The sequence below is a fragment of the Saimiri boliviensis genome, chromosome 20 (genome assembly GCF_048565385.1).
Source record: "Saimiri boliviensis isolate mSaiBol1 chromosome 20, mSaiBol1.pri, whole genome shotgun sequence".
Classification (NCBI taxonomy): Eukaryota; Metazoa; Chordata; class Mammalia; order Primates; family Cebidae; genus Saimiri; species Saimiri boliviensis.
In genome coordinates this window covers 8875891-8901751 of record NC_133468.1, presented here as the reverse complement: position 1 = coordinate 8901751, position 25861 = coordinate 8875891, and the positions used below count along the sequence as shown (strand labels likewise).

General features: G+C 42.0%; 1 non-coding gene across 1 annotated transcript; it reads left to right on the top strand.

Annotated features, from left to right (window-relative positions):
• The first annotated feature begins 2771 nt into the window (after nucleotides 1-2771).
• Nucleotides 2772-2878, top strand: LOC120360474 (U6 spliceosomal RNA). The gene has a single exon (XR_005576963.1). It is a non-coding gene; the product is annotated as a U6 spliceosomal RNA (small nuclear RNA).
• The last annotated feature ends 22983 nt before the right edge of the window (nucleotides 2879-25861 follow it).

The following is a 25861-nucleotide window of genomic DNA, read 5'->3' as shown; positions in this document are numbered from 1 at the left end:
ATCATTATTATGTGTCAACTGAGAATATCAATGCATTTAAAAAATAAAAGAAGGTGCCATGCTTAGGTTTAATATTTCCTCAATGAAAGGGCTGCAGGTTTTGCAGAGCCCAGAGAGTCACCATGGAAATGAATGAAGTAAATAAAGAGAAGAAAAGGTAAATATCATGGGCAAAGAAGACATCAGAGATGTAAACAGAGTGTTGGCTGGGTGGGTGCTCACATGGATGGTAGGGTCACCTTGATACCAGCAGGACTTGGGGAGAGGAAGGGAGAGGAAGAAGGAGAACCAGGAAGCTGAGTGTTTAGTGAGGGAAGAGAATGATGGGCAGATAAGTTGAAGATCAGCAGTGAGGAGGGATAAGGGGCTGTGTGAGGCCAAAGGAGCAGGAGTTTCATGTTAGGTTGAAGTGTAATAATCCAGAAGAGGAAGGGGGTTGAGAAAATGCCCAGCCCAGTTCCCCGCATGTGACATGAGAATACGGGAGCACTTGCAGTCTCCATTCACAGGGCTGCTGGGAAAGTGGTGGCTTCGGGAGACAGCCACGTCTCCCCTACAGAGGTAGGTGAGGCAGAGATTCAGTGAAGAGGCTGCAGGTATAAAACTGCTTATTTCTGAAAAGAGAATCTCAGAAGGATTTGTGAAACAGAAGACCAGTGGAAGTTTGGTTCTGGAAAGAAAAAGCATGGCACAGACTAGAATGATGAAAATAGCAACGAACACACTAAGAAAACAACAACAGCCTCTCATCCTCACTTACCAATATTCTCTCAGCCAGTACTTGTCAAACCTGTGTCTTCTAAGCACAGAGCTTATAGTGGTGCCAAAGGCATACAGTGTGCCCTGCCTCTTGGAGCATACCTTCCAATAAGGAGGGAAGACAATAAATAAACAAACAAATGTGTGTGTGTTTATGAGTGCATATAGTAATTTCAGTTGAGCTAAGTGCTATGAAGAAAAGTAAACATAAAGCAAGAAGATAGAGAGCAAAGAATGCTGATGCTCTAGAAATAAGAGATTCCTTAGAAAAGGACTCTGGGGCTGGCGGTGGTACTCAAACTCAGACCCCAACAAAGGAAGCAATGAAAAAGGCAAATACAAAAGACGGTGGATCCCAGAGAGTGAAAACAGTAAGCATAAACTCTTGAAGACAATGAGTGCTTGCCATGTTCAGGGAAGAACAAGGAGGCTGGTATGGCTGGAGAGCAATAATAAGGGGTGGAGGGGAGTAGTAGGAAATAATGATGAATGCTGGCTTCCTAAAAAGATCACCAAGACCACCTGTTGATAAGATAAAGCCTAGTTTATTCTTAGCCACAGAAGAAAGGATGCCACCTCAATAGAGTTTTAGTAGTATCTCAGATGGGGAAGGGCAAAATTGGGATATTCATGAGATTTTTGAAGTCTAGTTCAAGGCAAATCTTTCAATGAGGGAGCTTAGTTAGAACTGGATAAGAATCATGATGTAAGAGTTTAGGTTTGGTGGATACTATAAAGTGAGAATTTTGAAGTGAAAAAGGGTTCAAAGAGTTTTTCAGATGTAAACTGTTTGATGCTTTCTGTTGATGAGTTGATGGGTTTCTCAGGAAGTCTGTAGAATGAACAATAAAGTGGAAATTTTTATCTTCCTAGGCTAGAGTTTCTTGGATTAGCAAAGCTATGTTGATTAAGAGGTAGAAAAAGTCACATTAATGTAGACAGGAAGCTGTGGGTGTCTAGATGGTTTCCATTCTTGGAGATTATGTAGAGTCTTGCAGGTCATGGTAAAGGCTCTGGATTTTATTTCAGGAATGATGGTATATTCATTAGCTTTTGTCATACAACACATCACCCCAAAACTTAGTAACCAAACCAACAACTGATTCTGCAACAACTGATGTAGCTGACTGTGCAAGTTGACAACTTTGGCTGGGCTCAGCTGATTGATTCTTCTGTAGGTTTGACTGGGCTAATTGATGTATATGCAGTGAGCCAGACAGCTTTGCTTCTGGGGTTTTGCTGGATGTCACTTGTGCAACAGGGGTAAGTAGATTCTACATTTCTCATCAACTAACTTGCTAGGGCTTGCTTGCATGGAGGCTCAGGCTTCTAAGAGAAGCAAGCTAGGGTGAGTCCTCATGTTACAAGCACTTTTCAAGTCATTCATACATCACAGTTTTTATGATACCATTGATCAAAGCAAGTCAGCTGGCAGAGCAGAGAGTCAGTCTACCCAAGGGTAGGTCCCTGCCCAATGACATAGATACAGAGCAGAGTGAGCACATCGGGAGCCATTACTGCAACAATCCACCATAGGAGACTTGTGAGCAGGGGAGTGTCGAATGCTGATTTATGAGGCAACTCTACCTCTGGTGTGAAGAGATAGTAGTGCCAAGACACAGACAAGAAGGCTAGCTACACTGTAGGATTTGATAGGTAAGAGGCCAGTGGAGACCAGGGAAGATTTTCTGGAGAAATAAGACTTTGACTTAGACCTTGAAGACTGGGTAAAATTGGAATACGCAGAGGTGTTTGTGGAGTAAAGACTAGCAGAGGAACATGAACATCATGAAGCCAAATTCTTCACTTTTTCTGGGCCTCAGTTTCCTCATCTATATAATGGAAAACAGGAAACAGTTGAATTAGATGGCCCCTTCTCAGTTTTAGGATTTTATGATTATGATACCTGGGGCCCTTGTTACAAGAAGTAACTATAAGTAACATGGAAAATGTTCTTGAAAAATAACATTATATTAATACAAAAAGAGAAGCTTAAAAAAATTCCACAAGTAGTGCTCACTTCGACAGCACATACACTAAAATTGGAATGATACAGAGAAGATTAGCATGGCCCCTGCACAAGGATGACACACAAATTCATGAAGCGTTTCATATTTTTTTAAAAAATTACACAAGTAGATTTTCCTGTGATCCTCAAAGACCCTCCATTGCCCATGAAATAAAGACCAAACTTTTTCAAAAGACCCAAAAGGTCCTCCCCAACCAAGCCTTTTGCAAATGCTTCTTTTTGAAGTTCCCTGTCCTCTAACCACAGGAGCTGTCTGCTGCCTCTGCAACGTGCCATGCGCTCTATGCCTCTGCCCCACCACAAAGGCTGTCCTCTCTGTCTGGAGTGCCCTTCCATGGCTTCCTCTTTGATGTTCTCTCCTATTTATGCAACGCCTGGCACAAGTGCCACCTGGATTGAGACTCTGCCCACACAGGGGAAGAGCCTTCCTTATGCAAAGGCTTCTTTCTCTATGTTCTTTGCATGCCTCACTCATCATTCTCACTCCCAACTAACTGTGAACATGCCAAAGGCGGGAACAACACTCTTTTCAAACAAAACAAAACAAAACAAAACAAAACAAAACAAAACAAAACAAACATTTATCATCTCACAGTTTCTGAGGGCTTAGCTGCGGGAAGCCAGCTTGTGAGTTTGCAGGGAAGCTGCCGGCCGGAGCTGTAGTCTTCTGAAAGTTTCACCGTGCTGGGAATTCACTCCCAGCCTCACTCACGTGGCTGCTGACAGGAGGCTTCCTGTCCTCACCACATGGGCCATTCACAATATGGCAGCTTGCTTCCCAGGGCGAGTAATAGGTCTGGCACCTGGGCAGGAATGGCGGGACGCCTCCACTCAGCGGGGCTTCTTTCTTCCTCTGGGCCTCTACCTCTCTGTCTGATGCCTCCACGTGGCTTATCTGTGTGGTCTCTTGAGCAGCATAGCTACGTGGTGGTACAAGGCTGCAGATTACTGAGCAGTTGCCAGTGCCTCCCGTCTGGAGGACTTGCCTCTCAGCAGCACCAGCTACCTTTCCTTGTAGTTTGCCGCTCGTCTGGACTGGCAGACCAGGGCTGTTTGACCATAGCAAGCTCAACATGTAGCTCCAGTATTGGCATGCACAAAGCATCCCTACTCTCCCTGCCCTGGGTGGCAGCTGACTCATAGAAGTGCCCATCATGTATTACAGCCATCCCTAACCTTTTTGGCACTAGGAACCAACTTCGTGGAAGATCATTTTTCCGTGGACTTAAGGGAGAAAGACGGTTTTGAGATGATTCAAGCACCCGATATTTACCATTAGATTCTCGTAAGTAGCGCACAACCTAGACCCTTTGCAGGTGCAGTTCACAGTAGGGTTTGCGCTCCTCTAAGAATGTAATGCCGCCACTGATCTGACAGGAGGTGGAGCTCAGCTTCACTGCTCACCACCACTCACCTCTGGCTCTGCGGCTCACTTCGGGACCCCAATGTACCACACTATAATAAAGTTTTTATCAATGGCATCTTGATCCAGTTTTGAAGACATGGCTAGAAGCCAATCAGTTTCCCCTCTTAAACAACTGGCTATGTCCCTACCCCAACCACCTCCCGTAACAGGCTTTAGAGCAATGTGCACCTGCCCTAATCAGCCCTAGACCAGGTACCGGACAATCAAGCACAGCCCCTGTGTCCCAAAGTCCACTGGAAATTACTCGGGGCAGCCAATTCTGAGGCTACCTACTCTGCCTCACGAATTCCTTTCTGAGGCTAAGGTACTTGCCCACAGATCCCCTCTCTTTGTCTGCCTCGTGACTGACTCTGGTGCTTTCCCCAGCAGCCCTGCGTGGTAAGACGTGTCCCACCTAGGGAACTGTGAATAACGAGCCTGTAAAACTCTCTCTGGTTTCTCTCCTTTGATCTTTGGCCTCTTCATACCTCACCCAAGGTAATAGGGTTAAAACACACACGTCGTCCCTGTTCTCTGAATGTGTGCATTAGATAGGATAGTGGTCACGGCTGTCACCAATCAACTGCAATCTCTGTGGCTTGATACAATAGAAAGTTACTTCTTGCTCTATGTGCCTAACAGAGCTTTCCTCCACCAGATGTTTCAGGGACCGAAGCTTTCAGCTTGTCACTCTGCCACCCCTCAGGCTTTGGAATTCTATTCCGGGTCTTCTGGGGCAAGCTGGGAAGTGTCATGCTTCATTCTTACCCACATTCTATTGGCCTGAACTCAGTCATATGGCCACACTTAAGTGTCAGGGAGTGAGAAATATAGTCTAGCTGAGTGTCCAGGAAAAAATGGGAAGAAGCATTACAAGGTTTTTCATACACTCATTAATATGTTATATAATTTAATCTTTATCAATAAGTCTTTGAAAAAGATACTATTATTTATCCATATTTTATAACAAGAAAAACAGGCCCAGAGAGGTTAAATAAGTTTCCCAGAGACACACAGCTTGTAAAGGAAGCTTGAGTTTGACATCAAGCAGTCTGGCCCTCGATTTTACTCATTGAAAAACATTGCTGAAAATCATTGAGATGAAATTCTATTCTCTGTGGTGAGAATCAAACTGAAGTACTAAGCTCAGAGATGTAAATTCTACTGGACCTTCTAAGCAGGTTCATAACCTCTCAACACTCAAAAAAAAAAAAAAGCGATTCACATATGGTCTATATAAATGTTGCTTCCTGGAATTGTGCAGTGCACAACCTGTGAGGCCTTTCACAGCAGCCCCGGTCCTAAGTGCCAGGTACATTTAAAAAAAAATTTCTTATACATCTATTATTTGTCAAGCACCAGGCTAGGTACATTCATGCAAATTATTTCATAGCAGGGACACTCTAAATATGAGTTTGATCAACTGGCTGTGTGTCAGGAGAGCTCGTTGGCATGGAATTTTCTGGGCAGCCACATTTCGCCCCAGTGGACAAGGGCCTTGCTCTTTTGAAAACTTGCCATCTCTTTGGAATCAGCCAAATTCCCTTCTGTGCCCGCATCTGTACTCCCGCTTCCACTGCAGGCTGAAACAAAGACAGATTCACTCCACATCCCAGTCTCGCTGAGCATGCTGTGCACAAAAGAAGTTGACAATGCCACTTTGTCACTTTTCCCTCTTCTGTTTGGATAATTGCGTTGTCAAGAATTACTTATCATACATTTAACACTTAATACCTATTTATTATGAGTTCATGTAACTGCTATTTAAAGAATAATCCATGCTAACTCCCTTCTACCCCATGATGCCACTCTGATTCTGTAATTGCTGGTTTCTGCGATATTATGCCACAAAACCTGAAAGCATAATTGGTTGTTTCATTCCAGACAATACGTTTTCAAGACGCTTAAAGCTTCGCTGGCAGCTCTGAATCCCCGGGAAAAGCAGTCAGGCAAGCTCGCTTATAGCAGGATGGTCTTGCAGGGTAATTTATGCAGAAACCATACAGGACTACAGAGTGCAAAATTGTTCCAAAATAATGAAAGGAAGGGGGCACAGGATTCTTTTGTGCGGATCCTTTGTTTGAAGTTTTCAGCTGTTGGCAGTGATTTTTTGCTGGAGAAAATCAGCCCCCTATACAAGAAGAGGGTAAAGCAGCCATGTGAGGAATGTGCGTGTCTCTCCTCAAAGAGTGAATTCTGGAGCACGAGAAAAATTGAGGTTCCTGCCTGAGGCTTCCCTCGGAGAAATAGTGGGGTCCACAAGTTGGCCTGTGCAGCCCTGACATCCCCCAGCCTGCCTTTAACTCTATTAAGTCTCCTTTCTGGAAGGTTCCTTATGTATGTTCATTTGCTCTAAGATTCTTGTTCCTTCTTCTCATCAAGTAATGATGATGCTTTTTAAAACCAAGGTGTTGGAGCCTCCTGCATGTGCCACCTTAAAACTCATTCAACTTACTGCCTATTTCCTCCCTCTCCCTCCCGCCCTCCCTGCTTCCCTCCCTCCCTCTCCTCTTGACTTCTATTCCGTGATAATCCACCAAACCATTCACAGTCTCCTCGAGGGAACAGAGACAGGAGAAGAAGACAAGACCACAAGAGTATGATAAGGCCTATGGTAGAGGGATGCTGGGTCCCAGCATGCCTCTGGCCTCTGGGCCCACAGAGCTGTGCAGCCCAGCTCGGAGACATGGCCGTACCTTGGCTGACCTCAGTCTAAGGACCTCTCTGACCAGTGCCACATGAGAATACAAGTCCTGCAGGCTGGGATGGCATTAAACTCTGCCAGGGTTTGGCTGTACTGGAGAGGTGTTTTGATTGTCTTTGGTTGGGGGTGAGAGTTTCATTCTGCTTATGAATTAATCAATGAATCAGAAATTACATGTTAAAGATGTGTGCCAGGCCCTGTGACAGATGCTGAGAGGAGCACGAAGGATCTTTACTCACTCTCTTAGAATTCACGTCCTGGATACAGACAAAAAATATGTGCACCATAGTTTTCTCATCTGTAAAATGATAAATAAAATGGCTTCTTCTCTATAGATGGGTTAAATAAGGAAATGATTTCAAAATGCAAAGCATAATCCCTTCTAAATAGAGGAGACACAGTAAATGTCAGTTCTTCTTATTCAGTCGAAAATACAGCTCACCAAAATCGGGAAAACCATAGGAACTGCCACAGGGCCTCAGAGGAGGAGAGATTCCTGCCTGTGGATTTGTCAAGGCTTCATGCAGGAGATCAAACCCTGTCCAGGTACGGGCTGTCCCCAGGGCGAGGCTCAGGATGAGAGTTTCCAGGCCAGAAGGGCCTCAGGAGGCAGTGAGCTGAGAAAGGGAGAGGAGACCGGTGACCAGGGCTTGGAGCTAGTTTCAGGCCTCAAGAGACTGGGAACACGCTGAAGTTGCCCTTTTAGGCCACGAAGGATTTGGGAGTATGGTACAATGAGGCTCAAATGGGGGGCTGGGGCAATCTGAGGCCATGTCTGTAAATATATAAGCTTGGACTGAAAGTTTCTTTTCCCTTTTTCCTGGAGAAGTTGTATAGGATGAGAATAGAATTTTAAAGGACCTCAGCCAAACTGGAGAATTCCCCCGCCGCCCCTACTTTTTTTTCCCCAGATCTTGTCAGCTAAGAATAAGTGAAGCAGCCACACAAAACCAAAAGTTTTCAGATAAGTGATAAGAACTAAGAAATAAAGGGAATGGAAAAGATTTCATCCAGAAGGTTGAACTGAATAAAGCTGTTGAACATAAAACATAGCTCTGAGTTACCCGGCAGCCAAGGAGAAGAGGGAAACATACTGGGCCACACAGTTCTCACTGTTTAGTAGTGGGAAGGGTCTAGCGGAGTACTTTAAGGTAATGAGGGAAGGAATCAGAGTTCAGGACGCTACTAGCCTGTGACTTTCTGGAGTTTTTGGTGGCAGCAAATCATGTGCATTAGGGGTAGAAAAATGAATAAGATCATACAAAGAGAGAGGTGAGCCTAAGAAACCATGTTCCAGAGAAGCAGAGTGAGTGGTAAACCAGCCAGCAAACCAGACAGAGGACAGAAAGCTCAAAAGGACACGTGGGCTCAGCACACTGGACCCCCACTCACTGAATTCCAGTCATGTGACAGCCACAAAGAGCTCTGTGATGGGGTAGGTGGTGTGGGGAGCATTGCTGCACCTGCTGAGAACCCCTGCAGACGGAGGGATGCATAAACTGCAGCAGGAGCCCAGAGGAGGGGACCATAACTCCTTCCCAGCCAAAACAGGAAAAGCAGCAGGTGGCTTGCGAGCTGGTCCCTGTCAAGGAACACTTGGTTCCTGGCAGAGAACACAGGAAAGGGGCTGAGGACAGTAGGAGCAGAGTCAGGCAGGCTTGTCTGGGGAAGAAGGCGGGAGAAGAGCTGCTGGATCCTAACGCTGTCTCACACTGGGCAAGCTGCTCAGAGCTCGGGAGGCACTTTTGATTCTCAGACCAGAGGAAGGTAAGATCTGAGGTCTTCCGGAAGCCCTAGGAACAAAGTGTTCAAGTTTCTCTTTCACAGGCCCACTGCCTCCCACTGTGTTTTCCCAGGCTAGAGGCAACATCTTGCCCGGAGCTGGCTCCAAATAACTCACCAACGGGGACAGCCTAAAACAGGGCAAGATGAGGAAGGGGCTTTTAACAGGAAGACACGAACTTTCAACTGCCTCAAAGTATAGAACCTAAAGCATTTAGGGATTTATTTCCCCAAATGAAAATAATATATTCAAAAGATGAAGTCAGTATGTCAAGGAGATACCTACACGCCCATGCTCGTAGTAGCCAAGATAAGGAATCATCGTCGTCTGTTGATGGATAAGAACATGTGTAAAGATACAATGGAATACTATTCGGCATTAAAAATGAAGGAAATCCTGCCATTTGTGACAACATGAATGAACTTGAAGGACATCGTGTTAAGAGAAATTAGCCAGACAGAAAGACAAATACCGGATGATCTCATTTGTATGAGAAATCGGAAAAAAAAAAAAAAAAAAAAAAAAAAGCAAACCTCACAGAAGCAGAGGGTGGAATGGAGAAGCAGAGGGTGGAATGGTGGTTACCAGGGCCTGGGGTGGGGGTGGGGACTGGGAAGGCACTGGTCAAAGAACAAAAATATCAGTTATCCAGGAGGGGAGGAGTAAGTCCAAGAGATCTATCACGCAGAATGGTGACTGTCGTTAATAACAACATACTGATGCCTGAAAATAGCTAAGAAAGTAGATTTTTAAGTGTTCCCACCACAAAAAAAGTATGTGAGATCATGCATGTGTGAAATAGACTGATTTAGTCACTTCACAATGTATACATCTATTGTTGTACACAATAAATATATATAATTCATATTTGTCAGTTAAAAATAAGTCTAAAAAACTACCAAGGATTCAGAAAAATGAGAGAAAACCTTCAAACCAGACCCATGTTAGCAGCTCTGAATCTATGGTTTGCATAATAGAAATATTGCAACTTCCAGACTGCCTGATTTGAGACATAAAAATTGTCAGAGGGAAGTCAGTCATCTCTCCGGCACACAAATGGTGTCAACCATGAAGCACATCAAAGGAAAAAGAAATTGTGACGGAGTGTTTGAGTTTGAGCCTCCTCCTAAAAAATGCTTCCCAGCCCTCAACTGGTGAACAAGTGAATTTATCACAGCCAGAGCTGTCATTTGCCAAGTACATCTTAATTTGGAGAGATGAGCATACAGTGAACTTCTCGGCAGCTCCAAAAAGTTTAAGCGGTGGTTTTCTCTGGAGCTTTCATTTGTGTGTATGTGTGTACCACAGGTAGATGTGTGACTTTCTGATGCTTTTATGATATGGAGGCAGATATGTCTTGATGGAGAAGCTGTTGATAATGCCCTTTCCACCCCAGCTGTGCCCTTTTAGGAGGCTGCAACTCCCAGTGAACCTTCATCCCCAAAGAACTGATTGCCCTTGAAAATCTTGTCGGCTCCACAATCCACAAAGTCCCAGTCAGTCAGTAATGGGTCCCTTTGATAGACAATCTTCCATTTAAAGCAACTATTATGCATCTATTATGTGCCAGGCCCTGTGCTAAGCCCAGAAAGTGCATTAATTTTACTCACTCCTCAAACAACACTGTGAATTAAGTACGACTGTTATCTCAGAGATAGCAGAGCTGTGAATTTACTTGTTACAGCTGGTCCGTGGTAAGTCTACGATGCAAACCCAACTCCCTGACCGCCAAGTCAGAACTCTTGATTGCAGGACTGGGTTGCTCTGAACATATATCTTGAAAATGTTTTATTTTGATAGATTGGAAAAATTGTCTTAGAAGTGCCATTAGCACTAATCGATTAAAATTGATTACAGGTTATAAAGACATCAAGGACACTGCGTTTCTGTTCTTGGGAAATGATACATTGCTAAAGGATGTCCCACTGTCCTTCACCCCTCCCTTTTCCCTTTTCCTTCCACCCCTCCCTCCCTTTCTGCCTCCTTCTTTCTGTCTTTGTTTCTTTCTTTCTTCATTCTCCTAGTTCTTTCTCATTCTCAGTAATGAAATGATAATGCATAAACAATGGAAAGTGATGGTTCATTTCATTGAGTGGAGGTGGGTTGATGCCCCTCAGGAAGGTATGCCAAACAGGCCTGCTCCCTGACCCAGAAACGGGTGATTAAATTAAGAATGTCTTCATTTGTTAACGTTAAAAGGCTGCCTTGCATTCATCTGGAAGCCTGTGATTAGCAGCTGCACATCCGTACACTGCAGCCCCCATAAGTAATAATTAGAGAGAGAACAACTGGCCATGTTATTCACATTCCACCTGGTCCTGACGTCTCTAAAGTTTGTGTTTGCAGTCCAGTTGCTTTGTTTTAGAGCAAGAACCTGAGAGGGCTGGGGTCCAGCTTGTTCCCAGGCTATCTCACCTTTCTGTGCCCCTTGAGTGATTTTCAGGTTGAAATGGAAAAGGTAGAAGGTCTTACACAAAGCAATGAGCAGCCGGCATGGCTGAGGCCATGACACAGCCAGTGACCCTGTTATTTGGAATTTTCACTTAAAAAAAAAAATGTAACAGTTTCCCATCTCTGCTACCTTTTTCCCTGCAGAACTGAAGGCTGATCTGTTTGGTGGCAAGTGGAGATCAGCTGGTAGATGGGAAGAAACTTATTGTTTATTAATATAGCTGTCAAAATATTGCTAAAAATAGTGCAATTTCTTCTCCTCGGTGTTGTTTCAGAGCTTTGGTAGTGAGAAGTTGGTAATTAACACCTGAGACGGGATGAAACGGCATTCCTGCACCATATGTGTCTCTGGGCTTAAGCTGAGGGAGCTGCTTCTGAATGTGGCTGGCTTCCATTTGCTGATGAAGCACTCAGTGTATTTATAGAGAGGAAAATCTCCTAAATTCACTCCCACTATGAGATTGTATCATCACACAGTTTGTCCCTATCTGCTATGTGCAGAGCACTGGGCTATCCCTGGGAAGACAGTTGTCTCAACCTGGCCAGTCTGATGGGGAAAACAGCAGTGTTGAGTCCTAGAGGCTCAACACTAAGAGGCCCTTCTAAGGGCTTTACCTATATTAACTTGTTAATATATGAAATACCAAGTAACGCCGGGCGCGGTGGCTCAAGCCTGTAATCCCAGCACTTTGGGAGGCCGAGGCGGGTGGATCACGAGGTCGAAAGATCGAGACCATCCTGGTCAACATGGTGAAACCCCGTCTCTACTAAAAATACAAAAAACTAGCTGGGCGTGGTGGTGCATGCCTGTAATCCCAGCAACTTAGGAGGCTGAGGCAGGAGAATTGCCTGAGCCCAGGAGGCGGAGGTTGCGGTGAGCCGAGATCGTGCCATTGCACTCCAGCCTGGGTAACAAGAGCGAAACTCCGTCTCAAAAAAAAAAAAAAAAAAGAAAAAAAAAAAGAAAAGAAATACCAAGTAACTAAAACCCAAAAGGCTAGGCTCCTTGGTCACCCAGATAGTCAGTGGCAAAGCTGGAATTCCACCTCAGTCTGTCTATATGGGCTCCAGAGTCCACGTTCTTCAGCATGATGGTATTCAGGTAATCATAAAAGAATTCTCTATTAAAGAATGTAATGTAGAATTACATTCTTTAATAGGGAAACATACACAGGTCTGTGGCTCTGGGGTGACCAGTTTCCTGGAATCTGAGAGTATTCTCCCAGTACTAGTGGAATATTTTTGATCATGCAGCTCTATTAGTTTTTTAAAAAAGGCATTTCCTTTATTATATGTTTTTTACTTTACACATTGTATGCTTGTACCACTGTACTAATGTATTTTATACTTTAAAACACATGCAAAGTAGAAATGAAAAAAGACAAGATAAAATTAAATAGAAATGAAAATTTTAAAATGTTCCCCTGGACATTCCCAGGGAGGGTATATGCCCCTCTTTTTTTAGTCTACTGCACCAGAGGGCAGGGCATGTGTTCAGGTTGATGACCCCCGTATTTCTAATTTCTTGAAGTTCCTAGGACATATCAGGTCTTCGGTGAATGTTTGTGAGTGATTGGATGGATAGGTGGGTGGGTGGATATATAGATGAATAGATGGATGGATGAATGGGTGAATAATGGATGGGTAGTTGAGTGGATGGATGAATGGATGAATGAATGGATGGATGGATGGATATATAGATGAATGGATGGATAGGTCAGTGGATATAAGGTTGAATCGATGAATAGATGTATGAATGGGTGTGTGGGTGAGTGAATACATGGATTCTAGAGGAGATGGTGTTTCAAGTATAGATCAATATTTGGGAAGTAGGAAGAATGGAGACAGGTATGCCAGACAGACTAAACCATTGTGTAGAAGCCTAGAAGTATGTTTCTGAAAGAGCAGGTCTAGGGAGCTATTGGTGTGGGGGGTCTGGATTATGAAATAACTTTTGAGTATTACATTCAGCATTTGGCCCTTATAGTGCAGGAGTGGAGGCCCTCTGGGCCTGTGAGCAGGATATGATGGTCACTCTGTCCATTGGGAGGAATAGATTGGAAAGGGAAGATGGCAGAGCAGGGACACCAGTAAGAAAGTCATTGCCATGTTTGGATGACACATTTTTCTGTTTTTGTTTTTTTTTTTAATTTTTATTTATTTTTATTTTATTTATTTATTTATTTATTTTTTTGGATGACACATTTTTCTAAGGGAGAACGTTTGGAACTTGCTGATCAATTGCAAGATTTGGAGTAGTAAGTAAGAGGCAGGTGTTTACCCGGGCTCTGGCTTCTGTAGATGGGTGGTCTTGTCATTAACTGAGGCAAGAAACTTAGGATGCTCTTTTAAGGCCAGTAACCATAGTGAATAAATATTGAGTGGTGATTACATGCTGTGCACTTTCCACATATCATCTCATTTAATCATCAGGAAGATGTACTATTTCATTGTCAATTTATAAAGGAGAAAACTGAGAATCAGAGCAGATAAGTAACTTGGGCAGATGGCCAGTTCTCATTCTTTATTGAAATAAGCCTATTTTTAAATGGAAGAATAGTTTTCAAGTATCACTTTTTAATAATGTAGGTAATGCACGAATACTTATTCTTCTTATAAAACATAATTCCACATTACAGACAGGTTACATTCTTATGATCATGACCTTCATCTTCCTCTTCTTCTGCACACTTCAGAGAAACAGACCTTGACAGTTTGGAGTGTATCCTTCCAGGTCTTTTTCTATGAAGTTGCTGTCGGCATACACATGGAAGAAGAATAAATTTTGTGCATTTTTCATATGATACATAATTTATTTACTTACTCAAATAATATTTACAAAGTACTTAAAGTATAAAAATATGCCAGGTGTATTTCTAAGACAGGGCTTGGTGAACTTTCGATAAAGGGAAAAATAGTAAATATTTTAGAATTTGCTGGCTACATGTGTTCTTCAGGACATACACTTCCTTGTTTTTAACACAACTCTCTACACACATGAAAACCATTTTGAACTTTGGGGCGGGGGCTGGAACCAGATTTGGCCTATGGGCCTTATCTTGCTGAGCCCTGTCCTAGGAGATGAGAATGTATGAGTGAGCAAAATAGATAAAAATTCATTTCACTCAACACTACACCCTCAAAATATCTTCCCCTTATGCTATGTAGTTCTGTCTCATTCTTTTAAATTGCTGCACAGCCTTTCTTAGCACGGATTGTAATTATTTCTCAAATCTGGCTTTCCTACTCACCATACTACTACTTCCCTGAGGACAGGGACTATGACAAAGTCATTGTGGCTTTTCAAAAAGCTCAGCAGAAAATTTGGCCCAAAGAACACTGGATGAATTGCTAAACAAATGAATGCAAATGTCCATGAAATGAAGACTGGTAAATTACGTAGTCAGTGGACTCCTGAATTTCTGAAGCAATTGCATGAAGACCATTTTCAGGATTCAATGGAACAGAGGGCCAACTTATGTCTAATCTTCTGGATTTCTCAGGTCAGTTGGTATGTCACCCAGAGTGTGTGCAGGGATATTGGAAGGTCTCCTGAGTGGTCAGGAGTGGAATTATGACTACTAGTTCAGAAGGCGAGGGACATTCCGCCAATGTTTCTGACGTTGTGTTTCACTGAAATCTGTTAGACAGTATGAATTTGTGTAGCATGAGATACAGAGCACTTTTACGGACATGGAATGCAGAACACACATAGCAAGAGTGTTCACCAGGAAATAGTATATCATCGCCAGTTTTTCTACATCCCATCTACTTCTTGTGAGAATTTGGGCAAAATGACTTCACCTCTCTGAGGCTGTTTTTGTACCTGCAAAATGAAGATAAAGTCCCCATATCACAAGGTTTCCTGTGAAGATCAAAGTTGGTGGTATTTTGAAAACACTTTGCAAAGTGCCTGGAATACTTACTTCTTGGTCTTAAAAATTTTCAGGGCACTTTCCCTGTATGGGTTAGAACAAATTGAGATTGTTGTTACTATTAACTTTTGTTACAGTGAGTCCAGACTATCAGGGGACTCAGAGCTCAGGCCAGAGTCTCTCTCCTTCATTCTCTGTTCCAGTACAAGGCCAAGCAATCTTGACTCTTACGTGTGCTGCACCAGCTTCATACCGGTCTTCGACTGTGTGAAGGGGCCACACAGCTGAGGTAGCTCACTGCTTGTGGGGGAGTGGGCCACAGAGAGGAGTTTATAGTGCAGCTGAGCCACAGCCAAAATTAGCAGGTGTCCATCCTAGTGAGAGGCTGGGGTCAGGGAGGGCACTGTGACCCTTAGGGGGCAGGATAATTCCCGTCCTCTTACAGAATCATGAAAACAAGTGCTCCTGATTCAGACCACGGGGTGCCTAAAGCAGAGATTCATCAGCTGAGATTACTTGTTCTCTCTTCATTGGAGGCAGATGCTCAGCCTGGGTTTGCAAGATGGCCTGGGGGACTCAGAATGCCCGAACACACAGGCAGGAGCCTTGGTCTGTTTATCTCCTCTATGACTCCCCACTGTGGTGTTCAAAGATTCAGACTCCACCCGGATTACTTCCCGAGGGGAAACTGGAATCGGAAGACTGGCACAAGGTGACACAACACAAGCGGCCTGATCATCTCTTGGGTCCTCTCTTGGGCTGCCCTGAGCCTCCACGTCCCGGCACATTACCTTCTCTGTGTATACGTGCCCTGTTCTCCTCTCCGTATCTGCCAGGCCCTGTGAGTGCAGGCAGGGTCTGCAGCGCCCTCGGTGGGATTCTGCGTGGTGCCCTTTGTGTCCTGCCCATCTCCACCATTGCCTGCCAGCATGAACTCTCCTGAGGCCCTCCCTTTCTTGGTAGATGCAAATTCGGGTTCCCTTGAGTCACGTTCTGATTGGTTGAGCCTAGAAGCAGACTGGGCTTGGGGCAGGCACCCATCCACTTCTGGTCTGTCTCTGTCCAAGATGTCTACATGTCCTGCTGTGAAATTAGGCTTCATTCTTGCCACCGTGTTACATCCTTATACTAAGAGAAGAGAGTTCCAATCACTTTCTTAGAATTCAGGTTTTTCTGTCTCCCATTGAACCCTGAAATAAGTTACTGTTTTTAAACTGAGAAATTAAAAATGACTTGGAAAACAGCTCATGCCCTTACACATAATTTGAAGTTGAATCTTGTTTTGACTGAGGACCCACCAATTACTGACTGGATGGCCAATTTTCTCATCTTTAAAAAGAGGATAAAAATATCCGCCTCTTTTGCCGTGCAGAAGCTCTTAAGTTTAATTAGATCCCATTGGTCTATCTTGGCTTTTGTTGTCATTGCTTTTGGTGTTTTCGGCATGAAGTCCTTGCCTGTGCCTAAGCCCTGAATAGTATTTCCTAGGTTTTCCTCTAGGGTTTTTATGGCATTAGGTCTTATGTTTAAATCTTTAATCCATCTGGAGTTAATTTCAGTGTAAGGTGTAAGGAAGGGGTCCAGTTGCATCTTTCTGCAAATGGGTAGCCAGTTTTCCCAACACCATTTATGGCAAACCAGCCATAGCACGAGTGTACCTATGCAACAAACCTTCAAGATCTGCATATGTACCCCAGAACTTAAAGTACAATTTAAAAATGTATATCCAACTCAAAGGTCTGATTGTCAGGGTGTGGGGCACACATTGGGTAAGGTCTAGCCGATTATTAAGACTATTTCAGTTGACAAAAATCCCATTCAAACTGCTTAAGTTGGTGAGCTCATGGATCAGATAGTGAGGAAATGTAAGCATGCCTTGCTTCAGGCACCAATGCATCCAGAGGTCAAAGACAGGACAGTTGCCATTCGGCTCCTCCATTTGCTGCAATCCAGCTTTATCCTTAGACAGTATCTTTCACACTATGTAAGGTGGCCCAGCGACCCAGGCACCTCCTAGATGGCACTCTCAGATAGAGACATTGTGTCTCTGCTGATTGATCCAGGGTGCATCCTCCCAGAAACTTTAGTTTTCCATGGAGAAGGACCAACAGACATGACAGAGGTTCCCGGTTTCTCTTTGCATTAAATCCTTTCCTACTTCCCTCCCCCACTTTTTTTCTACTTCCCCTGCCCCTGAACCTTGACTGGATGACAAACAGCTTGCACAAACAATTCCAGGAAATACGGTTCTGACAGTTATAGGTATGGAGCTGCACCTACGAACCTCAGCAAGACGTGTCAAGACAGGAACAACCCCCAACCACAACGTTTTTACAGATTAAAGATGAAAACTGCTATCTGAGCCGGGCGACAAGGACATGTACCCCTCAATTGTTTTTTCATTCTGTCAAATTCCAACCACACTTCAACTTGCACAACCTAATCTTCAGGTATTCCTTGGTGTGCATCAGCTGAATGAAGCCTTAAACTTTCATGTGTATCACTTAACTTACATGCATGTGCGTGTCTGCAAGGCGAGGCTGGGCATGCTGAGTCTGATGTACGGGATGACTGGGTCCCCAAAGGAAGGAATGCAGTACACGGGAATCTATCTCCTACCCCCAGCATTTAGGAATAACTTATTAGATGTCATATAGATGTCATTTCCATACCTGGGTCTGTGCCCTTTCCCAGGGTTTCGTCAAATACCAGATGCCAGAATTTGGGAGGACTGAAGATATGTGCTCCCCTAATAACTGCTATAGACAGAGATTTGAACCAGATAAGACTCCAGATGACAGCAAAACAACCCCAATTTGCTAACCTAGGAATCAAACCCACATCTAACTTTTTGCTGATTTGCAAATGAAGATAATATATTGAGAAATTTCATAATTTCAAAACTTTTGAACTGGAATAAAGCAGAAACTTCAAATTACCCCAATTAGCATTAATTATTGTTTTTGTTGATTCCAATGAAAGAGTTAATAACGGGTTATGGTTTTTCTTATTTGGCCCCCAAAATTAGACCTTTGAGGTGGGTATTTTCATCTCTGTTTTAAAGATGAACTGAATGGTGGGAGATGGAGCAAAGTCTGTGACTGAAGTTTTCAAAAATGTCCCTTTATTTAGTTCAGAAAAACAATTTAAAAAGAGTCAAGAGAAATATTAGCAAATCTGATTTGGTGGATCTAAAATGCTGGCTGGGAGCTAAAGTTGGAAGTACGTTAAATAATGCTAACAAATAATTTTTTTAGTTATTCATTTTAAATAAGCACTCTTCTGACATCTTAAAGAGCTACCACTTTTTTTTTTAAACTTTAAAATCTCATCACAATGCAAATTAGAACAAAAAGTGAAGGAGGCAGAGGCAGCCCTGGCTTGAACCTAAATTAGAAACTAGACAAACATGGATTTAAATCTCAATTGCATCATTTTCTCAATTGCATAACTTACAGCTGGAGGATCTGGGCAGTCATTCTGGTAGAAGTTCCTCAAGGCATCATGGATGCCTGTTATGCAACGTGGACACTGGGAATTCCTTTGCTGTCTCTTTTGCCTAAAGGCACGGTTGGTACAGGATAAAATCGCAGAAGCCCCAGACATGGTCTGCTTGGGTGAACAGCTTTTGCAGCCCATTGCAAAGGTCAGACCCAGGGCACCTGAGACCTGGAGCAATCGGTGTCCCAGTTTTAGGGCCAGGATGGAAATAACCACCTAATTTCACGGGCATGTGACATCCTTCTCCTTCTGCCAGGCTGGAGGATGATGATCTTACCACAAAGAGAACAGAAGTGCAAACGGTGCCATTTTTCCTCTTCCTTGTGGCATCAGTGAGAGTAGCCTGGAAGTTATCGCTGGGAGACCTAAAGACATGTGAAGCTTTGTTTTTCTAAATGAAAAAATATAAAACACAGAGAAAGGGCATAAAACTGAACTGTGCCCTGAACAAGTAGTTATTAAGCAAGAAACCTGTTAAATAACACATAATGAACACCCAAATTAAAAAAAGTAGAAGGCAGAGCCCTTGCGTTTTCTTCCCAATCACCATCTCCTCCTTCTCTTCTACAAACAACCAAGATCTGAACAGTTCATATTTCCCTGAGTTTAAACTTTATGTAAACGGAATCATCCTCTAAGTGTTCTTTCGTGTCTTGCTTTCTTTTCTTAGCTATGTTTGTAGGATGCATGTGTGTTGTTGAGAGTGTCTGTAGCCATTTTTCAAAGTTGTTCTATAGATTCCAGTGCATCGATCTATCATTGCAATAGACTTATCCATTCCACTGTTCATGGGCATTTGAGTTGTTTCAAGTGTACATACAATGCAATTACAAATAATGCTGCTATGAACATTCCTGTGTATTATCCTGGGGTATGCAGCCTGCATTTCTTCAAGGTACACATCTAGGAATGAAATTGCTGGGTTCCAGGGTTCCTGCTTTCTCAACTTGATGAGATAATGCATACCGTTTTCCAAAGTGATTGTCTCAACTTTACACTGCCAATAGATAGCTGTCCAACTGTTTATATTTTGCAAATCTCATGGAAGCCTCAGATTTAATTTGTATTTCTCTGATTAATGGTGAGGTTGAACACATTTGCCTACATTTTTGGCCATTTGGATTTTCTCTTATGCAAAGAGCTTGTTCAATTTCCTTGATTGCCTATTTCCTTGATTGGGCATTCTGGCTTTTTCTTATGGACGTTTATGGTTCTTCATATGCTCAGGCTACCTGTTCTTTGCTAGTCATCTGCATTGCATGTATTTTCTATCACACTATTGTTTTTCTTTTCACTATTTTTAAGAAAACATAGTGAATTTAAATAATCAGGAGCCTTTAGCTTAATGGAATGTGTTTCTCTATTTCCCTTTATGATTAGTTGGTGATAGATTTCTTTTTTTTGTTTGTTCGTTTCTGAGATGGAGTTTCACTCTTGTTACCCAGGCTGGAGTGCAATGGCGCGATCTCGGCTCACCGCAATCTCCGCCTCCTGGGTTCAGGCAATTCTCCTGCCTCAGCCTCCCGAGTAGCTGGGATTACAGGCACGCGCCACCATGCCCAGCTAATTTTTTTGTATTTTTAGTAGAGACGGCGTTTCCCCATGTTGACCAGGATGGTCTCGATCTCTTGACCTCGTGATTCACCTGCCTCGGCCTCCCAAAGTGCTGGGATTACAGGCTTGAGCCACCACACCCGGCCACAGTTTGTGATAGATTTCTTAAACAGAAACCAAATTATTGTCATGATTTGATCATGAGAATGATTGTGATTATTCTCTCATGCAGGCTTCATGGTTTTGCCTTAATCATATTATAAGTAAAATCAATGGGTTAAAATTCATTTTGGTTCACAAGGAAAATTTTCTTCTTTCTTCATCTTTATCTTATTGTCCTAATACTATATATGCTGTTCAAATCTTCTGTAACCTTACTATATTTTTGTGTGTTGTCTAATTACATAAAGAGGTCTGAGCCTGGGCAATATAGTGAGACTTTGTCCCTACAAAATTGTTTTAAATTAGCTGGATATGGTGGGTAGCACATGCCTATAGTCACAGCTACTTGGGAGGCTGAGGTGGGAGGATGACTTGAGGCTGGGAGTTTGAGCCTGCTGTGAGCTATGCTAATGCTACTGCGCTTCAGCCTGGGGAACAGAGAGACCCTATCTTTTTCTTTCTTTCTTTCTTTCTTTTCTTTTTTTTTTTCTTTTTTTTTTTTTTTTAAGGCCTGTTAAAATCTCCCCCTGTGGTTGCAGATATGTCTATTTTACTTTTTAGGTCTACAAATATTTGCCTTATATATTTTAAGCCTGTGTTACCATCTGTTTATAAATTTTAAAATTATCTTCTTGATGAATCGATGAATCTTTGATCAGTATTAAATGACTTCCTTCTTTAGTAATGCATTTTGCTTTAAAGTCTACTTATCTCATGATAAAAACCTACAGCTGTTTTCCTTTGGTTAATATACATGGTTTATAAACCCGTTTGCTTCCAACCTTCCTATCCTTTGTTTTAGAAGTACAGTTGACCCTTATTATATGTAGATTCCATATTTGCAAATTAACCTACATGGTAAAACTTATTTGTAACCTCAAAATCAATAGTTGTGGCACTTTCATGGTCATTTGTGGACGTGTTCAAAGCAGCCAAAAATTTGAGTCACTTGATGTGCATGCTCCTAGCTAAAGTTCAGTAAGGCCCTAATTTCAGCAGCTTCATACAGAGGTGACCAGAGGAGGGAGAAATGGCGATGGTAGGGGCTGTAGTAGAATAGTGCAAGTTCAGGCTCTGGGGCCAGTTGGGTTAGGTTTTAATCCCAATTCTGACACCTGTTAGTGAGGTAGCCTCAGGGAAGCCACTTAACATTTCTGGACCTTATTTTCTCTTTTGTAAAAAGTAAAATAGGTTCTATCAGGATGAATTTTGAAGATTTCAAATAATAATTTATGTTAGATGATATAAATAGATATAATTTCCCCTGGAAGCAATGGTTCAGTATTTGCTAATTCATTGCTCATGGTGACTTTCTCGTACGCAATAACTGTGAATAATGAGAATTGACTCTGTGTATCTCATAAATAATACAGAGATAGATTTTGTGGGTTTTAAAAAATATGTATGTATTTAAATTAACAATCTTCTGTCTTTGGTCTGAATGAGTTAGTCTATTTACCTTTAATAGAATTAATGCTTTATCATAATTCACTGGTTTTGAGAAGCACGTCTCTTTGACCTCTCGACACCTCTGAAGTTAGCATGCACTCACTATTGGCCAAATGGTGCTATGATGTAGCTGTTGTGAAAGAAAAATAAATCTTAGGGCCCCCAAATCACTAAGATAAAAAGTCAAGCTGGCAGCTCCTTAAGGCAAACTTGTTCCCATTCTTTCAAAGTCACCCCTCTGCTCACTGAGATAAATGCATATCTGATTGACTCCTTTGGAGAGGCTAATCAGAAATTCAAAAGAATGCAACCATTTCTCTCTTATCTACCTATATGACCTGGAAGCCCCCTCCTTGCTTTGAATTGTCTCACCTTTCCAGACTGAACCAAAGTTCATCTTACATATGTCAATTGATGTCTCATGTCTCCCTAAAATATATAAAATGTATAAAACCAAACTGTGCCCTGACCACCTTGGGCACATGTCATCAGGACCTCCTGAGGCTGTGTCATGGGTGTGCATCCTCAACCTTAGCAAAATAAACTTTCTAAATTAACTGAAACCTGGCTCAGATATTCGGGGTTCACAACATCATTGCCTGACCATGCATATGAACATCTTATAGAGTGGTAGGTAGAAACTTTGAAGAAACGCTCTGTGACAAAGTACAGCCCTCTTTTACAAAGTTCAGTGTCATGCAAGCTCTTAGTGGCACAGAGTTTGTTATTGTGTGGATAAACACAGACATCCGCAACTCTGAATCAGAAAAAGGAAAATATTTAGAAAAGGTGGATTCCATAGTGAAAGTTTTAGAAATGTCATAACCCACTGATTTTACTTGTGATGTCCTTCTTCTGTCTGCACAGGAGTGATGCATGATATTTAAAAATCTGAAAAAGTGACTTCATTATTGTAGAATAAAAATTCCAAGCATTAAGAAAGCATTGTAACAGTTTTAATGCTAGTGCTTTGTTCTCCATTAAAGATGGATAAAATAATGCTTCTTAGAATTAATTCCTCTTAGAGTCTATGAATTACAGCTCCATGGATGTCTTCTACGCTCTTACTTTGGAATTTCTATTTTCCTCTTGTTCTCTTTGTGTATGTCTTCCTTTTCGACTTTATTTTTGGGTCTCTCTATACGTTTGGAAGTAATACACTATTTTTAATCTTTGGTGTTTACTTGAAAAATACTACATATATAATTAACTTATCCAAGCAGAAATTAATCAAAACCTTTACTCTTTCCCTAACTAATATGAAAACCTTAGCATTACCTCTAATTATCCACCTCCTGATGTAACTGCTATTGTAGTTTGATATTTTAATTCTAACTTTTAAATGTTAACGCCCTTAGAGATTTTTACAACTGTTTTTTTATAATTGTCGTTAATTTCCATTTGCCCATATATATAACACTTTTCTTGTTCTTTAGTCTTAGACTTTCTATTTCTAAGTCTTGGGGTCACTCTATTTCTCCCTGAAGAGTGAACTCTTTGGAATTTTCTTCACTGAGGTTCTGATGGTGACCAGTTCTTAGTTTCTGTCTCTCTTTTTCTCCGTATTTTTATTTTTTCTGAACTTAGAATTCCAGACTGGCAATTATTTTCTTACAGCCCATTTAAAATGTGATTTTTTTGTTTCTATTTTTGCTGCTGAGATATCATCTGTAAGTATATGTCTGTCTCCTTTAAAAATCATTTGGCTGCTTCAGTTTTTCTATTTTGACTCTTGGGAAAATGTTCAGGTGTAGACTTCCTTTTAATATACTTTGCCTAGGATTTGTTAGGTTTCTCAAATCTGTGCACAGGTGAATTTTATCAATTATTGGCTATTCCCAGCCACTATTTCCTTATGTATTGTTTCTGTTTCTCTTCTTCTGGACCTCTGAATAAATGCATACTAGAACTTCTCATATTGTCCTTATATATTACCCCCTCTTCTGTATTATCTATTTTTATTTTCTATACTGATTTTCAGATAATTTACTATTTTTTTCTTGTGTCCAATCTGCTGCCAAAATGCCCAGTATTAATTTCCAGTTACTATATTTTGTCCTTGTAGAAGCTATACATATATTTACATCTGCTATGTCATTTTTATTGCTTTTTGTTCCCTTCAGTTATATTCAAGTTTCTCATTTATTTCATTAAAGTCTGTAAGCATAGTTGCTTTAAAATAAAAAGTCTGTAGCTGGGTGCAGTGGCTCACTCCTGTAATCCCAGAACTTTGGGAAGGTTAATGCACATTCCAGGCAGTCATGTGCACTTTGGAAGGCTGAGGCAGGTGGATCACAAGGTAGGGAGTTCAAGACCAGCCTGATCGATATGGTGAAACCCCTTCTCTACTAAAAATACAAAAAGTAGCTGGGCATGGTGGTGCCTATCTGTAGTCCCAGCTACTCAGGAGGCTGAGGCAGCAGAATCACTTGAACCTCGGAGGCTGAGGTTGCAGTGAGCTAAGATCATGTCACTACACTTCAGCCTGGGTGACAAAGCAAGATTCTATCTTAAAATACACACACACAATATATATATATATATATATATATATATATATATATATATATATATAGTCCATGCAGGTTTGTTTCCACTGTCTCTTAATTCTCAACCATAGATTTTGTGTCTTATCTTTCATGGCTTGTTGTTCTCTTGGCCTTGAACAATTAATTATAAGGAGTTCCTATGACGTAGGAGGGACTTACCCCTCTCCAGAGGTCTTTGGCCTTCGCTGCTTCTTCTAGGTCCCTGAGGTACTACCAGAAAGGGCCATCTCATGCTAAGTTCACAGCTTTATCATTCCTGGGCCCGCCCAGGTTATGCCTTCCTAGGATACAAATCCTAGGGAGAGAGCTGGTTGATAATCACAGTTTCTCAGAATTTCTCCCCTTTTATTTCCTTTCCTCCTGCTTTGTTCATGCTGAAGTGGTTTTCTCTGAGTTCTACCTCTGTGAAGAGCTATGAGTTTAGATCTGGTTTTCCTTATCTGAGGATAGTCTTTTGGGGATGTATTTCAATGTGGCTGTCCTATAAGTATTCTCACTTTTGTCCTTAGTTTCTGATCCTTGCCCTTCCCAGTCACTTTATAGGATTTTAAGTGTGTGGAAAACACACATGAGTTGGGTACTTTTAAATTCCCCTACTTGTCTTGTTACACTTAGCCTGCAAGAAAAGACAATCTCATTGCCTCTTCAGCTCATCAATACTTTAAGGGAAGTATTTTTTTTTTTTAGACATTATGCAATATTTTTCATGGTTTTCAGTGGGAGGAGAGATTCAAATAATCTAGCTTGACATTACTGGAAACCAGAAGGCACATTTGGGATTTCTAAGACAAACATTTCAAAATGAAAAACAAGAGCAGATTGTCATATGGAAATTTCTGGCCCAGCACACCGTGTAGTGCAGATATGCCACCTCCCTGCCCTCGTATCTTACAGGACTACGTTGAGGATTAAATTAGATAGCAGGTGAAATTGCTGAGAGAAGTGACATTGCTCACAAAAAGTTTAAGTCCGAAATCTAAGACTGAGAACTCTTTTTTTTCTAGTGTTAATGCTGGAAGCAATCACTATGGGGTTTAAAGATGACTTGCCACATGGTTGAGCAAATCGTTAGAAACACCCCAACCCCTTGGCCTTTGGGGGATTTCAATCAGAAAGGATCAGGATGGGCATTCTGAGCTCTCTCAGAATGGCAGGCCCAGAGGAAAAGTCAAGCTGAAGTGCTTAGGGGATTAAAATAAATAAAATGCTTCACTAGAGATTAGGATTCAAGTATCAGTTTGATTTAATGATTCCAGAAGGTTAATGCACATCCCAGGCAGGCAGCCAGTTGCCCTCAGCTGGTTTGGAGCCAGCAGGATTATGGTGAAGGGTGATGGTGTCTCTTCCACAATTATGGTTTATTTAAGAAAAAGAAAGAAGCTGGGATGGATGGAGGGCAGTGAGCAAAGAGGAATGTGGAGGAGAGGAAGCCAGACAGGTAGGCAGAATCTATATCAAAAAGGGGACTTGAGGGGACACAGAAGGGAACTTAAATTTGATTCCAACTATAATGGGAAACTATTGAAATCTTTTAAGCAACTAATGAATGCTTGTAGCAGTTTAGTTTAGCTTAACAAAGAACAACAAAAAAGCAAAAAAGCCAAATGTCCATCAACAGGTGATCAGATAAGCAAACTGCA